Source organism: Sminthopsis crassicaudata, chromosome 1 (genome assembly GCF_048593235.1).
Source record: "Sminthopsis crassicaudata isolate SCR6 chromosome 1, ASM4859323v1, whole genome shotgun sequence".
NCBI lineage: Eukaryota > Metazoa > Chordata > Mammalia > Dasyuromorphia > Dasyuridae > Sminthopsis > Sminthopsis crassicaudata.
In genome coordinates, this window is record NC_133617.1 from 388,168,192 (window position 1) to 388,187,064 (window position 18,873).

Consider the following 18,873-nt stretch of genomic DNA (forward strand, 5'->3'; position numbering starts at 1 on the left):
TCTGGTATTCCCATCACCCTTGTACAGGCACTCTTCAACTGATACTTGAACTATTGAAGATGAGTCGCCTGCCTCAACTCTCTACTCTAATGCATTTCAACCCCCCATGTGATTTTCCTAAAGTGCAAGTCTTTCTATATCATCCTCTACTGGATAAACTTCAGCAACTCTATAATACCTCCAGGAATAAATATAAAATCTTCTATTTAGTATTTAAAGCTCTTCTTTACCTAACTTTACCTGTAACCAACTAGTTCTGGGTAACAACGCATCCCATCTTTTCATCTTAAAGTTCTCATGTCAGTAAAATGTAAATTTTTTTTCTCAATAAATGACTTTTTCGGGGGGGGGGGCTATAAAAATATGTTTGTTTCTTTGTTTTTACTCCTTTCAATCAAACAAACTGTCCCAATAACATGGGAGAATAATTTACATATTAATTTATCAAGTAATTATTTGGAGAATTATATTATAAGGATCTACCCTAAAAGCCAAAATTTCTAATTTTTAAGAGAAAGTTTAGGATTTAAATATCTATCAAATAAATGGTCAAAGGACATGAACAGACAATTTTCATATGATGAAATTGAAACTATTTCCACTCATATGAAAGAGTGTTCCAAATCACTATTGATCAGAGAAATGCAAATTAAGACAACTCTGAGATACCACTACACACCTGTCAGATTGGCTAAGATGACAGGAACAAATAATGATGAATGTTGGAGGGGATGTGGGAAAACTGGGACACTGATCCATTGTTGGTGGAGTTGTGAGAGAATCCAACCATTCTGGAGAGCAATCTGGAATTATGCCCAAAAAGTTATCAAACTGTGCATACCCTTTGATCCAGCAGTGCTGGGCTTATATCCCAAGGAAATACTAAAGAAGGGAAAGGGAAAGGGACCTGTATGTGCCAAAATGTTTGTGGCAGCCTTTTTTGTAGTGGCTAGAAACTGGAAAATGAATGGATGCCCATCAATTGGAGAATGGTTGGGTAAACTATGGTATATGAATGTTATGGAATATTATTGTTCTGTAAGAAATGACCAACAGGATGAATACAGAGAGGCTTGGAGAGACTTACATCAACTGATGCTAAGTGAAATGAGCAGAACAATGATACTGTATGAGGATGTATTCTGATGGAAGTGGATATCTTCAACACAAAGAAGAGCTAATCCAATTCCAATTGATCAATGATGGACAGAATCAGCTACACCCAGAAAAGGAACTCTGGGAAATCCAATTCTTCCTTTGCAATAACAACAACAAAATTCTGTTCTGCACATATATATTGTACCTAGGATATACTATAAGATATTTAATATGTATGGGAATGCCTGCCATCTAGGGGAGGGGGTGGAGAGAAGGAGGGAAAAAATTCGGAGCAGAAGGGAGTACAAGGGATAATGTTGTAAAAAAATTACCTATGCATATGTACTGTCAAAAAATGTTATAATTATAAAATTAATTTAAAAAAACAAAACAAAACAAAAATAAAGAAAGAAATATCTATCAAAGGGGCTGCCAAAGAATTCTAAGTAATTCTCTCAGAGAATAAAGCTTGCATTATTATTACAAACTCAAGAACAAAGTATTTAGCTAACAAATATAAAATAAGCCAAAGATACATTGATAGTACACAATCATGAAAAATCAGCAATATATAGCTTCAAAGATTCTAGAGATTTTAAGCAAGAGTAAATTATTAAAACAAATCTAAAAGTAACTGGTCATGATAAGGTTTAGATTTAGGGAACCAAATGAGATTAGGATTTCTGGTTGTTTGGGAGTTAAATGATAAGGTCTAGTAGCAGGTTTGGGGTTCAGGGAACCAAATGGAGAGGTTTGGCTCCCCTGCAACCCCTTGGGATTTGGCACAAGAGTAGGGAGTTTTGAGGAACGCCCTTCTGGCAGCGCAGAGATTATCTGTAAAAGAATTTACAGACCTGAAAACCTAGATTGATAAAAGGGTTTATAATGGGGATTGGAAGTAAGGTTAGAAATCCTGACAGAGAGGCATAAAGCCTAGTTAGGGAAATAGGTGAGAGTAAAGAGAGGATGGCACTGGAAAGAATATTCCAGTGGCCAGAGGCCCTTGGCATCCCAAGCATGGCATAGCTGTCATGTTTAGAACCTCTGCAAAGAGAGGGTTTTAGTTTGGCTCTTTTATAATGGGAGTTAGCTGAAGGGAACTCATGGGTGAAGTTCCGAGTTGGTTCTTTGCTGGGTTTTTCATTGAGCTAGAATTTAATTTGAATTCAAAGAGTTTCAGGACTGAGCCTACCCCACCTAGATAACAAGGATGAAACTGTTTGTCCCTGGGGTGGGGTCCCTCACTGAGGCAGAGTTGAAGGAGATTTTCTCCTTTAAGGATTTTTAGAGTTTTGGGGTCCCCTCTTCAGTCATATTCCAAAGATTATATATTCTTGGACTTTGTAACATATGGCACTATTGGCACAAAGGCAAATTAATATTGATAAACAGGTAATACTGATGAGGAGTAAACTGAGGGTCTAAACCGAGATGGGTCAGTTCCTTTCAGGAGGTCTAATAATCTCTTTCTCCTTCCCAAAGTCCCAACAGGAATTTTGCTACTCAAGGCTGTGTAGAAACAAAGTCTTTATTGATTAGAATAGAAACACCGGAGAGCCGGTGGGCAAAATGGCTGCAAGGTACAAGGCCAGTTTGCAAAGAATAGATTTTTGGGTTCCCTATTTTATACAAAGCATAATTATTCAAATGCATTGATCTAAGGAGGTTCAGGAGAGTGATGTAGATAAGATAAGGATTCTCTTGTAATCTTTTGAGTAGAGACAGAAGTCTCTTCCCCTGCTGTGACATTTGGTCTGTTTGAGCAGATTAGAATGGGGGGTTGTAAAACTCCAACCAGCTCAGATAGCCCAAACTGGTTTGACCACATCAAAGTCCAAGTCCCAAATGGAGTTGGAGATCAAACAAGGAATATCAAGGGGCTACAGCCCCCATCAATACTAAGATTAGAGGCCTAGTTCATTGAACTAGAGTTTCAAGTCCCTTTAATTTGACTTTACTTGCAAGTTTAACACTTACATATCCTGCTTCATCAGTACAAGACAATATTCATTAAGCATCAACTATGTGCCAGGCACAATACTAAATGCTGGGGATACAAATAAGAACAAGAAAGATAGTCCCTGCCCAAAGGAGTTTACAATTTAATGGCTAAGATAACAAAAGAAAGTTGAAAAGCTGAAGGACTAAGGACATAATATTATTAATTTGATATTGAATAATTGGTGAGAAATAAAGATTTGGCTGAGCTTCTGGGGCCTCTTAAAAATACCCATATGGGGTTGTGTAATTGAATGAAGGGGTTGCAAAACTGTGATTTGTTAATCAGTAAATGTTTCATTTGTATACCTATTTTATATACTTATATACTCAGAGTCTGGTAAAAAAAATTTCTTGGGCAAAAAGAGTTGTGAGAGGAAAAAATTTTTAAAGCCCTAGACTAGAGGAGTCAAATAGGGCCAGTGTATTGCAGGGGAAAGAATACTGTGCTTGAAGTCAGAAACTTACGTTCAAATATCACTCTTAATGTTTGCTAACTCTATGAAAATCCCTTTAACTCCCCTGAACTTCAGTCACTTACTCTGTAATGTGAGGAAATCCAACAAGATGATTTCTGAGTTCCCTTCCAGCTATTTTCCCTGGTCATATCAGTAAGTTGCTGAACGTATTCAAATCCTTATGTTCTGACTCCAATTTGAGCATTCTTTCTACTTTACTACCTCTAATCCTCTCACTACAATATCTTTCAGAAAAATTATTATTTTTTACTCTATTTGTTTTGTTTATATTTTCCACAGATAATTTCTAAGCTCAAAAGTTTCACTTAAGTCGACAAACATTTATTAAAACCCATTTCTTCACAAGAAACTAGGACTACAATCATCAACATAAAACAGCATCTGCTTTAAAGAGCTGGCATCCTGTTTAAGGGAATACAAGTTGTACACAGATAGAAAGATATGTTAATTTGAGGAAGAAAAAGACATTAACAAAGAAGTGGGGAGAGGGAAGAAAGAGGTAGAGATCATGAATGCTTTCCCAAGGAAGGTAGAACTGATTTGAACTTTGAAGGAAATTAGGAATTCTGAGAGATGTAGAGACAGAGTAAGTGAGAATTTGTAATTCATGGGGACTATGCTGTAGGCTAGCATGTAAATAATGTAAACAAGTAAGATCTTCAAGAAGATTATATTCTAATGGAAGGAAGAGAAAATGTATAGGGTGGCCAGGAAGGGGGTAGCAGAATGATAAAAGGGCAGGTGAGGAGGAGGAACTAGCTGGAGAGAGTCCAGGTAATGCTGAAGAGGAAAGGTATTATAAGCATTTCAGATAGTCTGCCAAAAGTAGCCTACTGAAAATGGAAAATGGAATATAAAATTCAAGAGAGAGTGAGTAGCCAAGTTTAGCTGGAACAAAGAGTGCTTATGAGATTCTTATCCTAGAATTTCTCCATTGCTCTTAGTTCCTTATTATTTCATCTGGTAATCATTTGTCAATTTATTTCTTAATAAATATTACTGTATTTATTATCCAATTAATTGTATCTTGAGAAAATTCTAACATTTCATCTGGAACTAGTGATATTTCAGTATATGCATATATATTCTTAAAGTACATATATATACATACCTAAGAAGTCTCAGCTTCTTTTAAATTTAAAAATTGTTGAAGCACTTCTTTGGTTAGCTTCATTTATCTAAATGGTTTGGGTTTTTGGGGTGGAAGGTTGTCCTGTTGAGCCTATCCCATCATAGTTTTGCTTTCTTCTGATATACTTATTAGTGTTAATAGGAATAACATTGAGAAGATATAGGTTCCCTTGTCAACTTTTATTTCATCATCTTCTAGTGTTGTAGTTAATATGTTAAGAATTTAGAAGGGTCAAAGCCAAGATGACAGTAAAAGTAGGGATTTACCTGAGCTTTTCTCCAGACTTTTTCAAATATCTAAGTAATGATTCTAAATTAATTCTAGAGCAATAAGAACCACAAAAAAGGTGGAATTTCCAGCTTAAGACAACTTAGAAGATTGGCAGGAAAGCTCTGTTGAGTGAGAGAGGAGCTCAGTCCAGCATAGGTTTTGCTAGCACAAAAGAAGTCCCAGCAAACCATAGCAAACCTTGAAGAGACTGAATCAATGACAGTAGTGGTGGTTTTCAGACCTCTCAGTCCACAAACACCAAGGGAATCAGACAACAAGTCATAAGGAGATTTACGACATTCCATTTTCTGGTCCCAAGTGCAGCACTTTGAAAAAAAAAAAAAAACAACTTATCTGGGAAATAGATCAAGAAGAATTAATTTTTAAATTATTGAAATTCCTGAGAAATATGTCCAAAAAAAGCCCTTAGTCATCATTTTTCAAGAAATTGTCAAGGAAAATTGCCCTGATATTCTAGAACCAGAAGGCAAAATAGAAATTTAAAGAATCCACCAATCACTTCCTGAATGAGATTCCAAAATGAAAATTCCCAGGAATATTATAGTCAAATTCCAGACCTCCCAGATCAAAGAAAAAGTGTTGCAAGCAACTAAAAAAAATTTAAAAAAAAAACCAATTCAAATACTGTGTAGTCACAGTCAGGATAGCAAAAGATTTAGCAACTTCTACATTAAAGAATCAGAGAACTTGTAATATGATATTCCAGAGGGCAAAAGAGCTAAGATTACACCAAGAATCATCTACCCAGAAAAACTGAGTACAATCCTTCAAGGAATACAATCATCCTATCAATGGATATTCAATGAAATAGAGGACTTTCAAGCATTCTTGATGAAAAAATCATAGCTGAATAGAAAATTTGACTTTGAAATATAAAATTCAAAAGAAGCACAAAATGTAAACAGGAAAGAGAAATCACAATGGATTCAATAAGTTTAAATTGTTTCTATTCCTATATGAAAAAGTTACATTTATAGCTCCTAAAAACTTTCTCATTATTAGGGCAGTTAGAAGAAGTATACATAGACAGAGAGCAGAGGTGTCAATTGAATGTAATTTTATCTAAAAAATAAAATTGAAAGTTGAGAAAGAAGAATGCATTGGAGGAGGGGGGAAAATGGAGAGGTGGAGTGGGATAAACTGACTGACATAAAAGAGGCCTGAAAGAAATATTAGAGTGGAAGGGAAAATGAGGAGAATTGGGAGGAGAACCATTTTCACAGTGGAATTGGCTCAAAGGTGGAATAATATATACAATCAGCTGGATATAGAAATATATCTTACTATCCAAGAAAATAAGAAGGGAAGACAATAAGACACGGAGAGAGCTGATTTTTTTTAAAGGAAGGTAGTTTGGGATAGGTAAAAGTCACAAGTAAAATATTTTTGAGAATAGACAGGGTAAAAGGAGAGAAAGAGAGAGAGAGAGAGAGAGAGAGAGAGAGAGAGAGAGAGAGAGAGAGAGAGAGAGAGAAAGCTAACTTGGACTTCACAAGTTATGGTGATAGTAGGTAACCTTGTTTCACCCTGATCTTATTGGGAATGGTTCCAGTTTATCTCCATTACATTTGATGCTTGCTGATGTTTAAATAGATGTTACTGACTATTTTAAGGAAAAGTCCATTTATTCCTATACTCTCCAGTGTTTTTAATAGTAAAAAATGCAATAGTAATGCATCAATTTTTTTGCATCTATTGAGATATTTTTTTTATTAATTTGGTTTTTGATATAGTCAATTATGTTAATAGTTTTCCTAATATTAAAGCAGCCCTGCATTCCTGGTATAAATCCTACTTGATCATTTTCCTGGGGATGTTTTTCTGTAATCTCTTTGCTAATCTTTTATTTAGGATTTTTGCATTAATATTCATTAGAGAGATTGGTCTATAATTTTCTTGCTTTTTTCATCCTACCTGGTTTAGGTATCAGTACCATGTCTGTCATAAAAGGAATTTGGTAGGAGTCCTTCATTCCCTATTTTTTCAAATAGTTTATATAATATTGGAGTTAATTGTTCTTTAAATTTTTGGTAGAATTCACATGTAAATCCATCTGGGGATTTTTTCTTAGGAAATTGATTAATAGCTTGTTCTATTTCTTTTTCTAAAATGGGACTATTTAAGTAATTTATTTCCTCTTTTGTTAATCTGGGCAATCTACATTTTTGTAGGTATTCCTCCATTTCACTTAGGTTATCAAATTTATTGGCATAAAGTTGAGCAGAGTAACTCCTAATTATTGCTCTAATATCCTCTTTATTAGTGGAAAGTTCTCCCTTTTCATTTTTGAGACTAACAATTTTATTTTTCTCTTTCTTTTTTTAAATCAAATTAACTAAATGTTTATTTATTTTGTTGGGTTTTTTTCATAAAACCAACTTTTAGTTTTATTTATTAATTCAATAATTATTTTACTTTTAATTTTATTAATCTCTCCTTTTATTTTTAGAATTTCAAGTTTGGTATTTGATTGGAGATTGTTAATTGTTCCTTTTCAAGCTTTTTTTAGTTGCAAGTCCAATTCATTGAGTTTTCTCTTTCTTTATTTTATGCAAGTAAGCATCTAGAGATAAAAAATTTCCCCTTATTACTACTCTGACTGCATCCCACAAATTCTGGTATATTGTCTCATTATTGTCATTCTCTTGGATGAAATTATTAATTGTATCTATGATTTGCTGTTTCACCCATTCATTCTTTAGGATGAGATTATTTCATTTCCAATTACTTTTTGGTCTGTTTTCTCCTGACCTTGTGATTTTTATTGCATCATGATCTGAAAATAATGCATTTACTATTTCTGCCTTTTTGCATTTGATTTTGAAATTTTTATGCCCTAACACATGGTCAGTTTTTGTATAAGTTCCACGAACCGCCGAGCAAAAAAGTAGACTCCTTTCTGTCTCCATTCAATTTTCTCCAAAGATCTAGCATACCTAACTTTTCTAACATTTTGTTTACCTTCTTAACTTCTTTCTTATTTATTTTGTGGTTCAATTTATTGAGTTTTAAGGCAGTAAGGTTGAGATCCCCCATTCATCTCTCTTAAATTCTCTTCTAGAATTGATATTACTTCATTATGGTACCCTTTAGTAAGATATAGTTTCCTTCCTTATATATTTTAATTAGCTGTATCTTTGCTTTGACTTAATCTGAGATAAGGATTGCTATTCCTGGTTTTTTTCTTCACCTGAAGCATAATATATTCTGCTCCAGTTCTTTACCTTTACTCTGTATGTATCACTGTGCTTTAAATGTGTTTCTTGTAAACAACATATTGTAGGATTCTGGCTTTTAATCCAGTCTGCTATCTGCTTCCATTTTATGGGAGAGTTCATCCCATTATGAAAAAAAAAAAAATTTAAAGAGAGTTTCTCTGATAAAAAACTTCATCCCTCAAAAATATAGAAAATTAAGTCAAATTTAAAGAAATAAGAGCCATAAATTGAAATTGGAATTGGAAAATGGTCTAAGGATATTGTGTGGAGCAAGTATGAAGTAAGGATATGGTAAAGAATTTACAGCAATGTTAAATTCCTTTTCTGTATTCTATCTTCTCTAGGTCTCTGTGACCTGCATAGGTATGTTCAATGTTTAGGCTACTAATTGCTTAGATTTTTTGATGACATTTATGTCTGTCCAGGCTATCGATGTTTAGGCTAATTGTTTAGTTTTTGAGATATATGATGACATTCAATTAACTGGTGGGGAAAGGGGGGGCACCTATCCCTTAATGTTCCCCAAACTCATGATGTAATCCTTTTGCAATTAAACCTATAAAAACTGTATATCTTCCCTTAGTTCTTTAGCCCTTCTACCGTGAGCTTTCTTTATTTCCCTCCTCACGGTGGAATTGCTCATTCTCATGAGAATTTGTTAAATAAACAACTTTTCTGCTTTTTACTTCGAGAGGTCTCTGAGAAGTCATTTTTGGATAGGATTTTCTATCCCTCACAATATGAACAGACAATTTTCAGACAAAGTACTCAAAGCTAACTATAGTCATATAAAAAATGCTCTAAATCTCTATCAATGAAATAAAAATTAAAACAACTCTGAGCTATTATCTCACTTCACTCCTCCACTAAGACCAAAGCTGGTCTGGAGAAACTCCAGAGAGCTAATCTGGTCCCACAAGCTAATGTGACAGAAAAAAGGATATGGAAGGCATATGAGAAAATTAAAACATTAACATGTTATTGGTGAAGTTGGATACTGATTTAACCATTCTATGAAGCAATTTGGAATTAAACCCAATGGGCTATAAAACCATGCCTAGAAGGAACTGGAAACTGAGTGGATGCCCATCAACTGGAGAATGGCTGAATAAATTATGATATATGAATGTAATAGAATGTTATTGTTCTATATGAAATGATGAGCAGGCTGATTTCAGAAAAGCCTGGAAACATTTACATGAACTGATGCTGAGTGAAGTGACTAGAACCAACAGAACATTGTACACAGCAACAGTAAGATTATATGATGACCAGTTGTGATGGATTTGTTTTTTCCTACAATGAGGTGATTCAAGGCAATTCCAATAGTCTCTAGTACCCCGTTATGGGGGGGGAGGGGAAATGGGGGAGGGAAGGGGAGGCGTTGTTACAATTACACACAGCCAGGAGAAATGGATTTTAGCGGAAGTTCTGAAACTGACCGATAACTCTTGGAGCCACGGGCAGGAAATGAAAGTGGGAAGTGGCCCTGGCAAAAGCTACACGTAAATGAGAGCTCCCCTTGTGGTTTGTAGATTGTCTACACTTAGAAAGAAATAGATACAATGTTAATGCCAGGTAAACTTTAAATGTTCCATTTTGGAGCGGTTATTAACCATTGGCCGCAGGTGGGCGAGCGCTGCGCTTCGGTTTCAGTATGAGCAGGAAAGCTGCAGGTAACAGGGCTGTGCCCAAGTGCGGGGCTGCTGCCCACCTTCTGTGAAACAACCGGGGCCGGGGGCCTTTTAAGGACGAAGCCACGAGTTCGACTATCGCCAACAGTGAGTTAGCACCTATCAACAGGCTGGGGCTACGAGTGAAAGAAAAACTAAAGGGAGCGGCAATCCCGGCACGGGGAATGGTCCACCACAGGCCAAGCGCCTCTGCAATGGCGGAACCGCCGCAGGTCCCCGCCTGGCCCACCCGCGGGTCTCCGGGGACTGAGACCAGACAGCCCGGGAGGGGTCAAGGGCGTCGAATCTGGCGAGGCGGCGGGGCCGGTCACGTGCGCCCCCGCGCGCCCCGTGCGCCGGTCACGTGACGCGCCGAGGAGCCGGCGCTGGCTGGCTGAGCGCTGCGGCGGCTTTTGCGGGCGGCTCTCCCGGCCTCCGCTCCCCCTCCCTCGCTATGTCGGCTCCGCCGCTGTGAGGAGTCTGGGTCTCTGCCCTTCCGACAGGTGCTGGGAGACTGAGTCGCGGGGAAGAGGGGCAAGCCTCCCGAGGCTGCGAGCAGAGCAGAGTGCTGAGGGGCCTGGTGAGTGCTGCTGATCACCGCTCCCGTCTGCCCCCACTCCCTAGGGCATCCCTAGCTCCTTCCCTTCTCTGGTCCCTCCCTTCTGCATCCCTGCATTCCTCCATCCGCCCATCCATCCATCCCTGCAGCCAGCACTCCCGGCCATCCCGCGCCCTCGTCCCAGCTGCAGCCGCACTAGCGGGACAGCTCCACTGGACCGCCTTCAGGCTTTTGCTTCCTTCTGTCTCCTTCCCCACTTCCAGTTTGCCCCCTGGGGGCCGGCAGAAGCCGCCGCCGCCCCCTCCTCCCCCTTCCCTAGCAGATTCCCTCTTTAGGTCCTGCCGCTACACCCCACCCTCACCCCGCCCCCACCAGCCGCACCCCGTGGCTGTCTGTCCCTTTAGAATAGCTGCGGTCTTATTACTAACCCAACTCTACCTCTCTAGCTAGCTCTGCGCTGAAAAACTTCTGTCTAGAATCTGGAATTTATGTGAAACGCTGGGCTGGGCAGATGAGGAAACTGGCTTCCAAATGAAGGCTATCTGATATCCTCAGTACTAAGATTAAGCTGCAAAATGGCAGGAGGGCCTAATCGAGTTCTGGACCCTTTCGAGTTAGTTGGAGCATTTGGTATTTTAATCTCAACTCCTTGCAATTTGGTTTCTACCTTCCCACCCCCATCAGGATACAGAAATTGCTCTGTCAAAGGGGGATCACCAGATCCAGTGACTGTTTCCCCCCTCGGATTCTCTTTCGTTCTTCAGCTTTTGACATTTTGGACCACCTCCCTCTTTCTGAATACAGTCTCTCTTGGCTTTCTTCCTGCTTCTCCATAATCATGTTTTAATGTCACCTTCCCGTGCACCTTATCATTTTCATGTCAGGTTAAGGTATCCCAAGATTTTGTGCTTGTCTTCCCTTCTCATCTACACTTTGTTTGTCTGTCTGTCTCTCTCTCCCCAAACACATTCACTCAATTCAGTTATTATGTTTGTAGAAATGATCTCAGAGCTATGCAATAGATTTAAATCTCTTCACTTATCATGCCAGCTCCCCAAACTCAATAGATGTAGAACAGGACAATTTCCTTTTCTGAAAATTTTATTTCTTGCTTTTCTGATTTGACTCATTCCCTCTTGTTCAAAACCTAGATGTTAAATTTGATTAGATATGAGAAATAAGGGAGTGGGAAGAAACCATTACCAAATTCTGTTGAATCTACCGGCCCTGTATTGCTGCTTGCATTGGTTCCTTCCTTTCTATTTTGAAAACCTCATCAAACAAGACAGTCATCTGTCTGGGCTATTGCAGTACTCTTTTTAGCAGGTTTTATAAATTCTGTTCTCTTCTGGCTCCACTGTATCCTATGCACTATAGTTGAACAAATCTTTATACAGAGTTTCATTAGATTTGTCTGCTCAGAGCAAGTCATTGGTTTCTTATTGCCTACTGAAAAAAGTTTAGATTCCTTAACCTGTATATAAAGCCATCCACAATATAATGGTGTCAGCTCATATTTATATAATGCTTTATCATTTAAAAGTACTTTTCCAGCCAGATCTCATAATCCCCCCCAATACATTTAAAAAAACAAACTACTTCCTTGTTATGCACACTTTGTACTTTTTTGCTTCTGTGCTTTGTGCTTATTTCCATAAGCTTGGAATACCACCCCATTTACATTTCTACTATAGTTTTCTTACTCAAATTCTGGTGGTGCAGTTAAAATAGCACTGGCTCTGGAGTCAAAAAGCCTGGATTCAAATTAATCTTTAACCTTTATTACCTGTGTAACATTGGGGAAAAAATCACTTAATCTTTCTGGGTCTCTGTTCTTCCATTGTTAAAAAAAAAAAGGGGGGGGGAGCGGAAGAAGGGTTGAACTAGAAGATTTGAGATTACTTCCAGCTCTAGATCTGTAATCTTTAAAGTCGTTGATGTCCTTTTCACTTAGCACTTCATATTTTGCCTCTCCTATATTATATTGTATTATAGTTATTTGTGACATATGTCCATATAATAGACTCTAGGTTCTATTAAGGATACACCTTATCTAAATCTTGATCTCTTAGTTCCTAGCCTATCCCTAACTCTATTAGGTGATTAGTTAATATGTGGTGCAGTTGGATAAGAGTATTCATATCTAGTGTTCCCACTTAGAACCCCTCTTCTCTACATTTAAGGGAGGGAAGTGCTTTCTTATATCTCTTCTTTGTGGCTGACATGATCATCATAATATGTTTAGCATTCAATTTAATTTGATTTATTATTATTGTTTTTTCCTATTTGTGTTGTTATAGTCATTGGGTTCCAGATTCAACAGAATTTGGTTCTGTACACTTTATATGAGCTTTTCTTTATTTCTCTGTACTATGTTCATCATATTCGTTTCTGACAACATGGTAATTTTCCACTATATTCACATACCACATTTAGCTATTCCTCAACTAATGGGCATCATTTTGTTTTCAGTTCTTTTCTACTACAAAATGAAAAGCTATAAATATATGTTTATATGTGTACATATATAAATATGTTTACATATACATAGGATTTCCTTTTTATTATTAACCTCCTTGGGTCATAGGCCTAGCAAAGGGGTCTCTGAGTCAAAAGATATGGATATTCAATTCTTTTTTTTTAAACTTAATTCAAAATTTCGGAATGGTCAGACTAATTTACACTGCATTAGTTACTCATTTATCCACAACACCTTAGCACTATTTGTAGCTTTTGTCATCTCTGGCAATACGTGGGTATGAGGTGAAACCTCAGAGCTCATTTGATTTGCACTTCTTTTTTTAGATATTTGGAAAATTCTTTTGTATGGTTTTTAATTTGGGGGGGAACAACTTATTTATATTTAATTCAAGATATTGTTGATGCTACAAAATGTTCATTAAATGGTTTCATCAAACTCGGCTCCCAAGAGTAATTTTCTTAGAGCAGGAGCTGTTAAGTTTTTTGTCTTTGTATATCCAGTACCAGGCATAGTGTCTGATTGGGTTGATTTGAGAACAGGGACCTGATCAACACTATCTACCTCAAAGTAGTGTCACATGAAAGAACTAAAAGAAATACTTTAGTTGAATTGGATATTTATGATTCGAAAGATTATACTTGGGGAAATTTAAGAAAAATATCAAATGGTTAAAATGTGTGCAAAAAGAAGCTTTTATAAAAAGCCTTGCTTCTTTAATTTACTTATCTTACAATATCAAATGGGAAAAGTATGACTTGCTGACATGTCTGAAGTGCCGTATCATTATCTTGAGAAGAAAAATACAGTTTTTGAATATGAAAATAGTTCAACTTCTAATTTAAAACAGTTATTGGCTTTACAAAACATTTAAGGCATACTGAGACTTGTGGATTTGGTCCCAAATAAGAAATCATTGGTAAGATTTCTGGGTTGGGCTTTCTCTTCTGCCTCATAGCTTGTCCCTGTGGTACAATTAGCTCTTCTGCCAAGTTAAGGTCCCTGAAGTCTTAACTCAGAGAAGATTCATTTTATTTATCACAGTGTTTGAGTGTACATCATGTACAGGTCACTGTGCTAGATAAGCTAATAAGACATGTTCCCTAGATTGGAGGGAGAAGTTAATTTTGGGAGGAAAATGAATTTAATTTTTATATCTTAAGTTCAAAGTGATGGTAGGCCAGTGAAAATGTCATCTAAACATGAGAATGTTGGTGTTTTATTGAAAAAAAGTATTAACTGAAATCTTACTGTAAATCCTTGAATAATCCAACTGTTATAAAACAGTGCTTTGGCAGGGTAAATTCTTGAAATTCAGGTTTATGTCTTAGGCTTTAAGTTTCAGGACTTCTATAGACTATGGGGAAGGGAAAAGGAATTAAATAACTAGAGAGGAAAGCGAAATCCACAGTTTGTCTATGGAAGATGAATAGACTAGAAAAGCAAGAGCAAGTGTGGAACATATTTCACAGAGCCTAGGCTTACAGCTAAAAAGGACATTCTGGTTCATTGAGTTCAGACCCCTCATTTTTGCAAATGAAAACATTGAGTCTAGAAGCTGATTTGCCAACATCTTTGCCATAGATGGTATTCCAGTTCTGGTTCTCTGATTCTAAAACAATTGCTCTTTCCACTGTACCATGCTGCCTACAGGAAATTTGTGCTTGTTTTGTCAAAAACAGTAAATCAATTTAACAAGCATTTTTATGCCTTCTACTCTGTACCAGTCACTGTGCTAGATTGAGGATACAAAGTCAAAAATATGAAATAGTACTTTATTTCAAGAAGCTTGCATCTTAATGAGATGACAATATACTCATATATGAGTAGTGACAATAAAATATATAGAAAATATAAAATGACCTGTGAAAATTTCACATGATATGAAAAATTAGGGATATTAATGCATTGTTGGTGGAGTTGTGAAGTGATCCACCATTCTGGAGAACAATTTGTAATTGTGTCCAAATAGCTATAAAACTGCATGCCCTTTGACTTAGCAATATCATTAGATCTATATCCCAAAGAGATCAAAGAAAAGGGACAAGAACTTAAGTACAAAAATGTTTATAACACCTCTTTTTGTGGGGCAAAGAATTGGAAATTGAAGAAATGCCCATCATTTGGAGAATAGCTGAACAAGTTTTAGTATATGATTGTTTTAGAATGCTGTTGTGCTACAAGAAATAAACAGGCTGCTTTCAGAAAAACCTAGAAAGATTTATATAAACTGATACAAAGTGAAGTGAGCAGAACCAGGAGAACATTGTAAATAATAATGATGACATTATACAATGGTCAACTGTGAATGATTTAGCTGTTCTTAGATACAATGATCTAAGACAATTCTTATGAGGAAAAATGATATCTACCTCCAGAGAAAAACCTAATGGAGTTTGAATGCAAATTGAAGCATCCTTTTTTTAATTTTATTTTTGGTCTGTGTTTTCTTTTGAAACATAGCTAATATGAAAATTTGTTTTGCATGATTACACATAAATAAAATACATATCAAATTTAAAAATATAAAAATAAAATATATCAAATTGCCTCCTCAAGGAGGGGGAAAAAGGGAAGGATGGAGAGAATATGGAATTTTAAGAAGATGTAAATATTTTTGTTTATATGTAATTGAGAGTAAAATTAAGTTAAAATTAATTTTTTTAAAACTACCTACATATTTTTGGCCCACAAGGAGCTTTTGTACTCATAGAAAGGTTGATACATGCACACAAATACTATGTCAGCTACTGTATTATAATAACTATCATTTGAATGGTTAAATAAATAAATAAAATGCTGTCCATATTTTGAGGAGAAGGTAGAGAAAGAAGATTCCTTACTGAGGAAACGAGAAGACTTTAAGTTGGGCACTAAAATAGGACATATACCATCTACAGAATAGAATCTGTGTAGGGGCAGCTGGTGACCTAATGAATCTAGTAGTTGATGGGTTTGGAGTCTGGAAGACATGAGTTCAAATTCAACCTCAAACACTTAGTAGCCTGTGACTCTAGGCAAGTCACTTAAGCTCTTCTTTGCCTTAGTTTCTTTAACTGTAAAATGGAGATAAGAATAACATCTATTTTCTGATTTATCATGAGAATCAAATAAGATAATTTTTGCAAAAAAGTACTTAACACAGCGCCTGGCACATAGTATTTGCTATGTAATGCTTATTCTTTTCCCTTCCTTTACTGTTCCTGTTTAGAATAGGTTCAAGTCCTTCCTCTGGTAATTAGTAGCTTTGTGATCCTGGGCAAGTCATTTAATGTTTGTGCCATAATCAATACCCTAGAACTTCTCTACTAAGCCATACATATATTGTAATTGTTTTTAAGCCACATAGAGTTTACTCCAGTGGAAGAAATTTCTACCTTGGGAGTTTCTTTTGCTTTTCTTTGTATTCCTAGTGCTAAGCATAAAGCTTGGCATAGAGTTTAATCAATGTTGTCGACTGATTCATGCTGATGAAGTCATTGCTTCATAGTCATAAAATGTTAAAACTGCCAAGGACTTTAGCGATCATCTAGTTCAAACTCCTAAATGACTTGATTTTTTTTTCATTATAACTGAAATGTCAAGATAAAAATAATCAAATAAACATGTAAAATCAAGAGTAAAATGTAAGCATTGACTTGCAGCCAAGAGCTTTCTGTAGGGAGGCAGGCAGCCCAATCCCCACACACCTACTCTAGCAAAAAAATAAAAAATAACACCAGACTGATTAACGACCAAGAAATCTCATGAGAAATTACAGTAAATGACTTCATCTGGAAGTGAACAAAAAGGCAGAAGTCCATGAGCAATGGGAAAGAAGGCTTGACTAGAAGCTATTGTCATCACAGGCAAAGAAAACAGGCTAACCAGAATTAAGCCAGCTGTATCTGTAATCTACAAGGCAGACTCTCTATTGAGAGGCTGCAAGATCAGAGGATTCTACAGGAAGCTCTGGGATGGTTGGAATTTCACAGCATATATCCTGGAAGAGACACATTCAGATTGGATATCCCAGGGCCGGGATCTCCGAGCTCCTTAGCATCCAATTCTGAATAGTTAAAGAGGACCCTGAAAATCCAGAAAGACAAGGAGAGCTGACACCTGCTAGTGCTTTTAGCATAGGGACACACCAGAGGTAGCATGGGAATCATAGTAACCTAGAGTGATCAGGAAACATCAAGTACCCTACTCACAGGCACAGCATATTGATTGCTATCTATGGGAGGTAACTCTGTAGAAGTAAGTGAACAGAAGACACTGACCACTACAAAAGAGTTATAGAGCCAGAGAAAGGAAAAAAAATACAAAGATTAATATAACACTTGTAGGAAGACACTCAAAGGAAGGAAAAATGCATTTTTCACAAAGTCTACATAAATATGTACAAGGAATGAAACATAAAAATAAAAGTTCTGAAAAAATACTTGGATGGAGTTAAAGGGGGCTAATGAAAAAGAATAAATGCTTTAACTAGAAGTGGTAGATCTCCATCAAGTAATGAATTCCCTAAAACCAAAGATACCTTGAAACAAGAAACATTAGAACAAAATTTAAAATTTGAAAAAATAGAATATGTAAGATGTCTTATATTAAAGGAAAAACACCTGATACTTGGAAAACATGAGAGGGCAAGATTTTTAATGAAACTTCAAACTCTTGGAAAGCCATGTTTTTTTGAAAGCCTATAAAATATGTTTCAAGAAATATAAGAACAACCAAAATCTGTTAGTAGCTAGGAAAATGGTGGAAATGGAAGGAATCTACTCCTTGGGGAAAAAAAAAGAAAAAAACTGAAACAAAAATCCCCAATAATGTACTAATAACAATCGAGAAGAGAAAAAAATACTCCAAGAAGCAAAAAAAAAATGGATTTTAAGAACTGAGGAAACACAGCCAGATTTATATAAAACCCTGCAGACTTCCACTATAAGAGGAAATCTTTAAATACAGCATCCCAAACTTTAAAAAGTAGGCTTATCACCAAGATTAATTTACTTTTCAAAGTTACCTTGAATCATAATGGGATATGGTGAAGGAAGGAAATGGATTTGTAATGGAATAGAGGACTTTTAAACATGTCTAGTGAAAAGAACAAAGCTGAAAAAGAACTCTGAAATACAAATACAAAGGTCAAGAGAAAGCTAGAAAACTAAAATGATAAAGACTATATGATGATAAAATGCTAACATTCCAAAAGATGAAAAAGAGGGAGGAAAAGTGGCCTTTCAAAAAAGAACTTTGATGTCTTCAAAGGGCATTAAGAGTATTGAATTGACAAGAAGAGGATGGATTGTTTCTTTTCTGAAGATTAGAAATAGGGAAGATAAGGGAGTGTAAAAAGTATGTGAAATTATAGAAAGGAAGAAAATTTAATATTTGTTACAACTGAGGTGCATGGAAAAAAAAGGGTTTTTTTAAAAATAATATACAGACATCCAGAAAGGAGTGGAGAAATGACAATTAGTGGGTTTAATCTTTGTCTTCTTTTGAAACTTCCTGAAGTTTCATTTCTTTGGGCTTTTCTCTCCAATTATAGCAATAAGCAATATGTATATAGTTCTGATCATACTGGTTTTGCTTCATATATTTTCATATAGATTTTCTAACATTTGTCCTTATATTCTTTCATATTTATTATCTTGTGGCACTCTAATATTCCATTTTAGTAAAATAGCATTTATTTGACAAGTTACTAGACATAAATGTTTTAGGTCTTTGCTATTTACATATAAAACAACTATGAACACTTTTATGCCAATAAGTCTTTCATATATATATATATGTTAGGTATAAGATATTTTGAGGTCATCTTAATTTGTATTTCTTTCATTTTTTAAGTACTTGAGTAGCTTTTTATTCTATTGTAGATGAGTGTAAACTCCTTGATGGCATGGTCTATATTTTTAATTTTAGTTTTATCTTTTTGACATATGTAATGATTTGTAT

General features: G+C 36.1%; 1 protein-coding gene across 1 annotated transcript in view; it reads left to right on the forward strand.

Moving 5' to 3' along the window:
* The first annotated feature begins 10,240 nt into the window (after positions 1-10,240).
* ABCA3 (ATP binding cassette subfamily A member 3) overlaps positions 10,241-18,873 on the forward strand; it is a 117,841-nt gene continuing 109,208 nt past the window's right edge. The window contains exon 1 of the mRNA XM_074279501.1: positions 10,241-10,469. The gene's annotated coding sequence lies outside the window, so the exon portion shown is untranslated. The remainder of the gene's footprint in view (positions 10,470-18,873) is intronic.